A 9,539-nucleotide genomic window follows, 5' to 3' on the forward strand; every position below is an offset into this window, starting at 1 on the left:
AAAAAAAAAAAAAAAAGGAGGTGGGGTTTAACGTGAAAAGGGTGCATCTGATTGGTCAAATGAATTCGTTAAAGACTTCAAGCTACCATGAGATTGTATTAGCAGGTATGTAAAAATGTAAATTTATTGTAGTGTTTACCGTCTTTTGGGAGGTATGTATTGAACAGGTTTACATCGCGATAACGATAAATTAGCAATTTATTGCGCAGTAGAGAGAATCAAAAACATCTGAATTTCATTTAGTATGTCTGATGATAATCAATAAGTAATTTAATTTAGCTATTTGTTAAATAATCTACAGTTGGACTGAAAAAGTAAAGTGATTTTCTAATGAACTCCTGCCGCTCTGCAGAAACTATGGCCTAGAAAAGGACACAAGATTTTAAATTTTGTCTGAAAACACCACAATTGTGATTATATGACTACTGGGAACGCTTTAAAAACAGATCAGAAGGCGATTAGAATGATTTTAAGTCAAGCAGCTATAGAAAAAAGGGAAGTAAAGCACTAAAGAGTTGAGATTACATAATTTCACTTATTCTACCTGACAATTATTTCCATTAGAATGAAAGGATTTATTTGAAAATGAGTGTGTTCCAGAATCATGTGTCCAAATGTGTCTATTTATGATGAGAAGCAATTAAAATATTTATAATATTGCATCATTTCCTTCCATATATGAAGTTATATCTCAAATGAAATAACTTAATTTAGGTATTTTTTATTTTTACTGTCTTTTTCCTACATTTTATTGCTGAAATAAATGAATCAATCCAGTAACCAAACAAAACATTGAATCCTTTTATGTTTTTAGATTCCAAATTTAAATTATTCTCTAGTTTCACCTCAACAGCGGAGACTTCAACTTCAGTGTCGTTTTTATTCTGTTCCAACATGAACTCAGAATTCTGAGCGTTACCGTTTCTGCTTTAAGTTCATCTAATTCTTACATTTCCGTGTCTTTAACCTCCATGAAAAGCTGGACTGTAACAGTATTTACGGGTTTGCTCAGGAATGAAAACAAATCAAGTGTTTTTGTTGGAGGAGAAAAGCAGACGAGACAAGAACGACTTTCTGGAGTCATTGACGGATTTCAATGTTTCCAATGACGTGTTCACGGAGCAAATCAGCCGTTTGTTTACTTCATCATTTAGTCAGAATCCGAGGAGCATCGTTCATGTCAAACATGAAAACCGCCAGAGCTGAACCCCCCCACCGACTGAAAAACATCTGTTTCAGAGAAAAACAAAGTTTGAGGCTCCGCTGCCTCCAGATACCTCCATGCGGGTGGAGAAGCAGCAGAGTCGTACCGTTTACCAAATCTGCATAATCACCCCAGTAAGAAGACTTTGTTCACAAATAAGGAAACAAACGAGAACCGGAACGCCGCAGCAGGTAGACGGCGTTCTGGAAATAACACGCCGGCCCAGATATGTCAGATTGGCGGGAAAACAAAGCCAGCATTCATCAACTTTGTGGATTACAGTAGAAACGTCAACCTTTGCGAGGAAGAGGAGCAGTTTAAAGGTGTTTTTCTGCTCTTCATCAAGAAGCTGAAACTGATGAAGACGATAGAATCAAAGAAAGAAGCTCCGACTGTCCGTCTTTTGGGGTTTTTAACTCCAGACGTGTGTCAGACGGAGTCTCCGTGATGTGGCGTGCTGCTGCCATCTGCAGGATGAAGAGCAACACTGCAGGCACCGGTGAAGAACTGAGGAGCGGGAGAGATGTGAAGGCGGAGGATGACCTCCCACAGAAGAGACGGCGTCACTTTCACTCACTGCAGCCCAAACAGAGTCCATGAAAACTGTTTTACAATTATTGTTTCCAAGAAAACACAAACTGCAGCCGGTAGTGCAGCTAAAGGTCAACAAAATCTCAGTTTCACCGATAATAAATGCAGAAATATGCGTGTTTAAGACTAAACAAACTAATCTGAGTATTCTTCAGATCTGAAAATAATATAAAAAATATATATAAATAGGATGTGGCTGACAACTCCTCACAAATTACTCTAATTTTTTAAAATCTATTTTTCTTTACTCTGTTTGGATCAAATTAATTGATTAATATACAAAAAAGACTATTAAAGGATACAAAGGAACAATAAAAAGAAAGAAAGGCAAAACTAAAAAGATCCACAAAATAAAAAATAAAAAAATACTAGAGATCCAACAAATGGAAGATTTATAAAGGAAAAAAATTTGTTTTTATTGTCCTTCTCTGGTTTATATTTCTTGTAAGATTTTTTTTTACCTTTTCATTTATTTTTAGACCTGATACGTTTTATATCCGGTCATTTTCTTTTGATTTGATGTTTTAGTGCAAATGTTTTCCAGCGGTTAATCACTTTTCTGTCGTCTTCTTTTGACTTTTCTCATTATGAAAGACGGAAGAAAAAAGCTTCAAATATTGTTGTAATAATGTAAGAAGTTTAATGTTACATCTATAAAAGCGTTTTTGGAATAAAATGATGGGTATAAAGAAATAATTCAATCATTTAATTGTAAATAATGGATCTGACAGATAAAATCTCATTTAATATTATTTAATGTTTTGTATTACATTTGTTGGAATTTTATTAAACTCGTAGTTAGCAGTGAGTTCATCAATCACACTGTTTGATCAAAACCTCCTTTTGTATAGTTTATTTAAAATTTAAAGTGAAGGTTTAAAACAAACAAAAATGATGACATGCAACTGTTGTACCCCTTGGAATAAACGTGGAACATTTTATTTGGTTTAGTGAAACTTACGTTTTTCATTGACATTTTTCAGTTGTTTTGACGTCGCATTTGCTTATTTTTGGATTTATTCATTTTTATTTTGCCTCTACAAGTTTGATTGTTGCTATAAAACATAAAAACAGTTTGGTCTCAATTTCTGTGACTTTTGTAGTTTTAAAAAAACATTGAAAATAAATGTATTTATGTGATATAATTAAATATATGTAAAAAAAGAAAAAAAACAGTTTAGGTTTTACTAAAAAAAAATGGAAATCAAACTTCGACTGAAGAGACTACTATTAGCGAGTGGCGTTGTTTCCCCTGCTAGCTCTACCTCCCCCGCCGCCTTCTTTTGACCCTCCCCCAGTTGCTGAGCAGCTGCAACATCTTCCCCTCCCCCCCAGTCAGAGACGCATGTGAAAACTTGATTAAAAAATACTTTTTTTAAAAATGGAGGCTCTGTTGTTTTGATCTCCATAGCAACCGTTTTATTTTTTGGTCGTCTGGGGGTGACAAACAGATCTATGTAACTTTTAGTAGAATTGCACAAAGTAAATTTTTTGATTTCCTTAGCGACAGTTATTTTTTGTTAGGCACGCCTACATTCCTAATGTTTTTGCATTGTTTGTTATATTTTTGTCGCTCAGCTTAAATAGGCAATTAAAACAATTGACAATATTCCAGTAAAAACTGTGCGACCAACAAGGAAACGCCACTCTTGCGAGCTCGCCATGCTAACGGCGTTCAAAATTTAAGCTAACATTTTTCCCAAAGAGCTTCCCGATGATGCTAAAGGAGTTAGGACATGGTATCAAACTCAATCACATAGGATAGGGGGTCAAAATCCCAAACACCTTTGATCGCGCGCCGAACAGGATAAATATTTATTGAACTACAAAAAAATGAAATTGCTGAAACTTTTAAAAAGTAACTTTTTTTACATAAATATGAACAGACAGGAATATTACTCCAGAATAAATCAATTTAAGCCTCAACTTTTAATATTTTACTCTTCAATGCTAGTAAGATAACATTGGGCTGTTTATAATAATAATTATATAGAATTATGTGGAGAGCCGGATAGAATTACCCCGAGGGAACATTCAACATGGCGACTTCTTCCTGAGGTGAAAGGTTAAATAAGATGTGATTGTAGACTTAGCCTAGTGGTGTGTGTGTGAAATTTCATGAAGATGGCTCGATCAAAAGTTGTCTTTTTCTATATTGTAAAAACAAATACATATATTTGCAAAATATCACACTACCTGTAGCCATCCTACAATAATCCTAAAACTTCCCGTGTACATCCTCAACATAAGTGTCGGTGGATTATGGGGATGTTTTTAACCCTATTCATTGTTTTGGTGGTTTCTCCTGCTGTGATGTCATCCTTTGCCTGGGGGGAGGCTGTTCACGATGATGAAAATGTATTTATATATATGTGTTTGTTTTTTTTAAATCGGGTTCTGCATGTGTGCAGATTTTGGTGAAATATTTCCTTAAAGATGCAATAAGAAAGAAAAATTCTGGTCCTTCAGTCCAGGACTGTAGAGAAAGAAATCTCTAAAAGGACCACAGACTATAATTGGCTGCAGATCTATTAATTCTAGAGTTACAATAAACCATTTTTCATTGATTGTGGTCATTCTCTCTTGTAATCCTGTTAGAACAGAACTTGTTAGCCTGAAAAAGCGTCTAAGTTCTGCAGCTAGGATCAAACTTTGCGAGCTCCAGAGTTCCCGGGTTAATTTCCTGCTCCCACAGATCCGCTCTGACTGCAGTTTAATCAGTGTGGATGTTCTGTGGAGGCCTTTCCCCTTTAATGCCAGCCGCCATTGTGGTGATGGCTGCATTGGCATATTGATGTCAGGTCTTTATTGTGTGGGTTTACAGTGGAGAGGCAGCCTTGATTGTGTGGTAACCTCTCCAGACCTCGGTCCTTCTTAGCGAGCGGTGTGTGTTGTAATGAAAGCTGCCTCCTCTCTTCTGTTCAGCCTTAATCAGACGTCTCGTGGCTGCGGCTCTTTCTTATCCCTCGCCTCCATGAAACAGCGCTTTGATGGGTGTTTGTGTTGCTCCCCCATGTCTGACTGTCACCGCGCCGCTGCCTTCGTCCTTGTTCTAAACTCAGATATTAAAGTTCCACAGCAGCAAAGCTGCAGCAGCAGAAAGAGAAAGATGACAGAAGATCTAAACTGAGAAGTAAAAATAAAGCTGGGTTTCAGGGAACAGAAAGGAAAAAAAAAAATAGAAGCGTTTTTGAAATTCTGACATCCAAACAAGATCACAAAGAGCGAGCCACGGTCGGGTCTGCAGACAGATCCACGAACGCAACAAAGACGGGACAGAAGAATGGAGCAGATGATAAGCTTTCAGCTGGAGAACAAAGAGCTGAAGCTTCTTCTGGGTTCCTGTTCTTTACATGGACATTCAATCAGCTTTAAACACACATTTTTTCATTTAGATTTTTGGCTTTATGACGAATCTCATTCCAACCATGTCCCAAAATGTAGCTACATACACAACGGACATGAGATTCAAGAATGCACAAGTCCATGAACACACTTTATCACACACTGGTCTGTTGGTCCAACACAGTTGGAGGTTTGGGGCGAAATGTCAAAGTGGTGTAAATCTGGTAAATCTCACTCCAGGGTTTGTCTTTGACAGCTCTATTCCCATAAATCAGGGGTCTCAAATCACACAAGGGGGGAAAATCCAAAACACACCTCAGGTCACGGGCCGAACAGGATATACATTTATTGAGAACTCTAAAAATGCATTTTTAAAACTTTGAAAATGTAACTTTTTAACACATATATGAACTAGATATATAGAATTATCTGTGATATGTTTGTGTGAATTCTGTAAGCTGAATTTGGCCGTTGAAGATGCTGAAATTGATAGCTGAAACGCTGAACCTGGCATAAATTATACAACTTTTCCAAACCCTAAGCAAAGCCATACCCTAAAAGTGTTGAGAATTGTAGAAAAGACTAAAATAGAGCTTAAAATACACAATTTTTTCGAGTGACATGGAGAAACTTCCAGCTCCAGTCGACGACTTCCGTTTCCAGACGTCGATGTATGCAACCAGGGTCTCTCAGAAATTTGGGTTGTAGCATTTTTATTGAAAGTGGTCGCTAAACAAGAGTTGACACAGCCGGTGTGAACGTACCTTAAGGCTTGTTTATACTTCCAAGCGTTTCGTAATCGCTCGTGTCGCAGTGGTCGCACGGCCATCAGAGTAGAACCGCTTTGGTCGCATCTGAACGCTGCATCTGCTGATGACGTCTCCCGCAAACGTTACGGCCGGAGTGTGATCACAGGTAAATCACGGCATTTAACTTGAATTTATTTAATTAGAGTACGCGACTACGCAGAAAACTCGATCCAGAAAAATATATTTTAACACTGAAAATGATGAAAGTTACTGATAAATTTAAGAAATACAGAACTTCACATGCAGAGAGAGACAGAGAGTGGACATCTGGGTAGAAAATAGAGCAAGCTGCTGGAAAAATAGGTCTTCTAATAAATATGTCTTCTGATAGCTAGGTCAAATATTAGCAAAGTGCCAAATTAGCTGAAATATTAGCTAAACTCCAAACTAGCCTAAAAAACTGAAAACAACCTTAAATTAGCCAAAACAGCTAGCATGTAGCTGAAATATTTGTTAAATGCCAATTTAGTCTTAAAATCTGGAAAAATGTCTAATTTAGTCAAGACAGTTTGGGGGGGCAGGCCAAATGTGGAGGAGGGCCGGATCCGGCCCGCGGGCCGTAGTTTGGGGAACCCTGACCTATACCATGGTCCAAGTGAATACTGGATTACTGATACACAACAGGAAATCCATTAAAAGGCGAACACGGATTCCTATAAAAACTGGTCAAAAAGCCTGAATATAGTAATACTTGAACGTTCTATATTGGACAGACGCTAATCCACAGCGAGACAGCAAGAGAGATCTTTGACCTTCAAATGTGGATGATGGACATGACCGGACCTATATCACCATATGTATATCTATATAGACAAATATGTTGACATTAACTTAAATAGATACAGAATAAAATTTATAAATAATGTAATCATTAACTTATGAAAGAAATTGTGTTAATCCAGACTCGATCACAGAAAGTGATCTAGAAAACTACAAGTGGACTTTGTTTCTTTAGAACAACCTTTAGCTTCATCATCTGGACTAAACAACCGTAGGAGGTGAACTTTAACCTCTGACGTGATGCTTTGGATCCTTCAGCCTGGTGATTACCGTATATACACCACTTTCCTCTGCTGGTTAGTCTTCATGTACCAGCAGCAGCCAAGCAATGTTACCATGACAACGCCTCACATCATGTATCAAAGCTCGCTTGTTGTGAAAAGTTATTTAAGCCTAAAAACAAAACAAAAACCCCAAAGTAGTAATATTTGATTTATTTTTTGTTATAAGAGAGCATGATTAAAGCCTGATAATGCTCTTCAAGGTGTTCATTATCAGAAATGAATGGACACTGCTTCACATCAGACAGTTAGTCCTTTAATTTCTGTTTATTTATTATTATTGACATAAAGGATAAATCTGGTTCTAGAAGTTGACAGGTTTTCTGCTGCAGGGTCTGTGTTTCAGTTATCCTGTACTGTCAGATTCAGTGTTAAATGGTTCTTACCTGCCAGAAGGGATCTTCACTCTGAGGATCCTAAGGTTCTGGAGGTCCCTGAAGACTCTGAGGATTCTGGGAGTCTGAGTCCTGGAAGCAGAGAGAACATTAACCCCACTGCTGGAATCTGAATGTCAGGATTTTAAACTTAGGATTCTGTTTTGATTTCTCCTTCAGTCACAGTCAGTTTCAGGTTCATGATTAACAGCTGTCTTCATTTCGATTATTTTCCATCTATTTAAGGGTTTGGCTTTCATTTAATCCTTGTTAAGTCATCTGCTTGGTTAGCCTTTGAGCTTCTCCATGGTTTTGTCATCATTTCATTGATTAAATGTTCAGTTTCTGTCTCCAAACCTGGTCTCCTGCACGTTGGGTCCTCCACCGACACTTCTGACAGGATGACCTGGAAACCAGACACTTCACTAGGCTGAAGGCAATTAAGCCAAATGAAGACAGCTGTGGATCATGAACCTGAAACTGTGACTGAGGAACAAATCAAAACAGAAATCATAACTGAAACACCAAAGTTCACAATCCTGACACAATCAAAGCCCGAGGTAAACAAATTCCAAGATTGAATCACCACAATCAATTGTCCAGTTTATAACATGATTAACTTGAACTACAGAAAACAAATATTTTAACACATCAGGATTGTTTATTCTGACCAAAAGAATGACTGAGTAACAGCTGTTTATTTCTCTATAGGTGTCTATGGGATTTTGGCTTCCTGGAGCCACTTCCTGTTTGGAACCTCGGGGGGAGGAGTCACTCAGTCCAGTTCTATATACAGTCTATGGCCCAGGTCTCCTGCTGAGGTCATTGAGACGCAATAACTGGACCCATAGTGACGTCCAACAGATGACTATGAAGGAGTAGAGTAACGGATGTAGCAGGTCAGCCATGTTGGCTAGATTTAGCCCCGCCCACCACAACAAAGAAACATAGGACAAAATCAAAACAGCTGATTAAAGAAAAAATGTGTTATAGGAGACATATTGCAAAGGAGACTTTCTGCTTTCTATGTATGAATGCTTACTAAACATTCATGGCTGTTTCCATCTTTCATATTAATTGTAAAGTAATTTTCAAAACATTTGGAGTTTAGCACATAGTTTAGCAACATGCTAACGTTTTTGGCTAATTTCTTACCTACTGAGGTTTTTTATAGGCTGATTTAGAGTTTTGCTTGTGTTTTAGCAACATTATTTATTATTGACCTTTATTTAACCAGGATAGTCCCATTGAGATTTAAAACCTCTTTTGCAAGGGAGTCCTGGCCAAGAGGCAGCCACAGTTAAAAATACATCAAAACATAAAGACAATAAAACATTAAGACAATAAAACATTAAGACAATAAAACATTTAAAATGCTGTTACATGTTAGCAATACATATAAACCTAAAATATGTGGAGTCATAAAATATGATGGATTAAAATAATAGAAAGGTGATTAAAAGAAACAATTACAGCATTCTGTTGACTTTTGTTTTTCTGTGAGCTTGGCCTTGAAAACCTGTAATGATGGGAGTTCAATTAGTCTCCAACCTTTCTGTAAAATGTTCCAGGCCAAGGGGGCTGCGTTAACAAATGCTTTCTTCCCAAACTCTGTGCGGGCAAATGGGACAGACAGCAACAACTGGTCATTTGATCGTAGGGAGTGGGAGGGAAGGTTTCTGTGTTTAAGTAATTCACAAATGTAGGGAGGCAGTAATCCAGCTAAAGCTTTGTAAATAAAAATATGCCAATGGTACTGCCTCCTACTGGAGAGAGAAGGCCATCCCACTCGCTTGTACAGTTCACAGTGATGTGTCATTGCTTTACAGTTGGATATGAACCGTAAGGAAGAGTGATAAACACTGTCCAACTTTTGAAGACATGAGGCAGGTGCATTCATATAAAAAAGATCACCATAATCTAGCACAGATAGAAAAGTTGCATTCACAAGATATTTTTTTGCTTTAAAAGAGAAACACAATCTATTACGATAAAAGAAACCCAACCTAAGTTTTAGCTTTTTTAAGAGATTTTCCATAAAAGGTTTAAAAGTGAGAGAGTTGTCAATTAAAACACCAAGATATTTGTACTCCTCCACTACCTCGATGACTTCTCCTTCAAGAGTGGTGACTACAGGAAGATCATCTGGGACTTT

The 9,539-nt window shown here is 37.4% G+C and overlaps 1 long non-coding RNA gene across 2 annotated transcripts in view; it reads right to left on the bottom strand.

The window, feature by feature from the left end:
• Nucleotides 1–7,782, bottom strand: part of LOC118598063 — a 180,094-nt gene extending 172,312 nt beyond the window's left edge. For both annotated transcript variants that reach the window (XR_004947148.1, XR_004947149.1), the window contains exons 1-2: nt 7,742–7,782; nt 7,397–7,477 (exon numbers count right to left, since the gene is read on the bottom strand). This is a non-coding gene — a long non-coding RNA (uncharacterized LOC118598063). The remainder of the gene's footprint in view (nt 1–7,396; nt 7,478–7,741) is intronic.
• Between the last annotated feature and the right edge of the window lie 1,757 nt (nt 7,783–9,539).

This window comes from Oryzias melastigma, linkage group LG23 (assembly GCF_002922805.2).
Source record: "Oryzias melastigma strain HK-1 linkage group LG23, ASM292280v2, whole genome shotgun sequence".
NCBI classification, from domain to species: domain Eukaryota; kingdom Metazoa; phylum Chordata; class Actinopteri; order Beloniformes; family Adrianichthyidae; genus Oryzias; species Oryzias melastigma.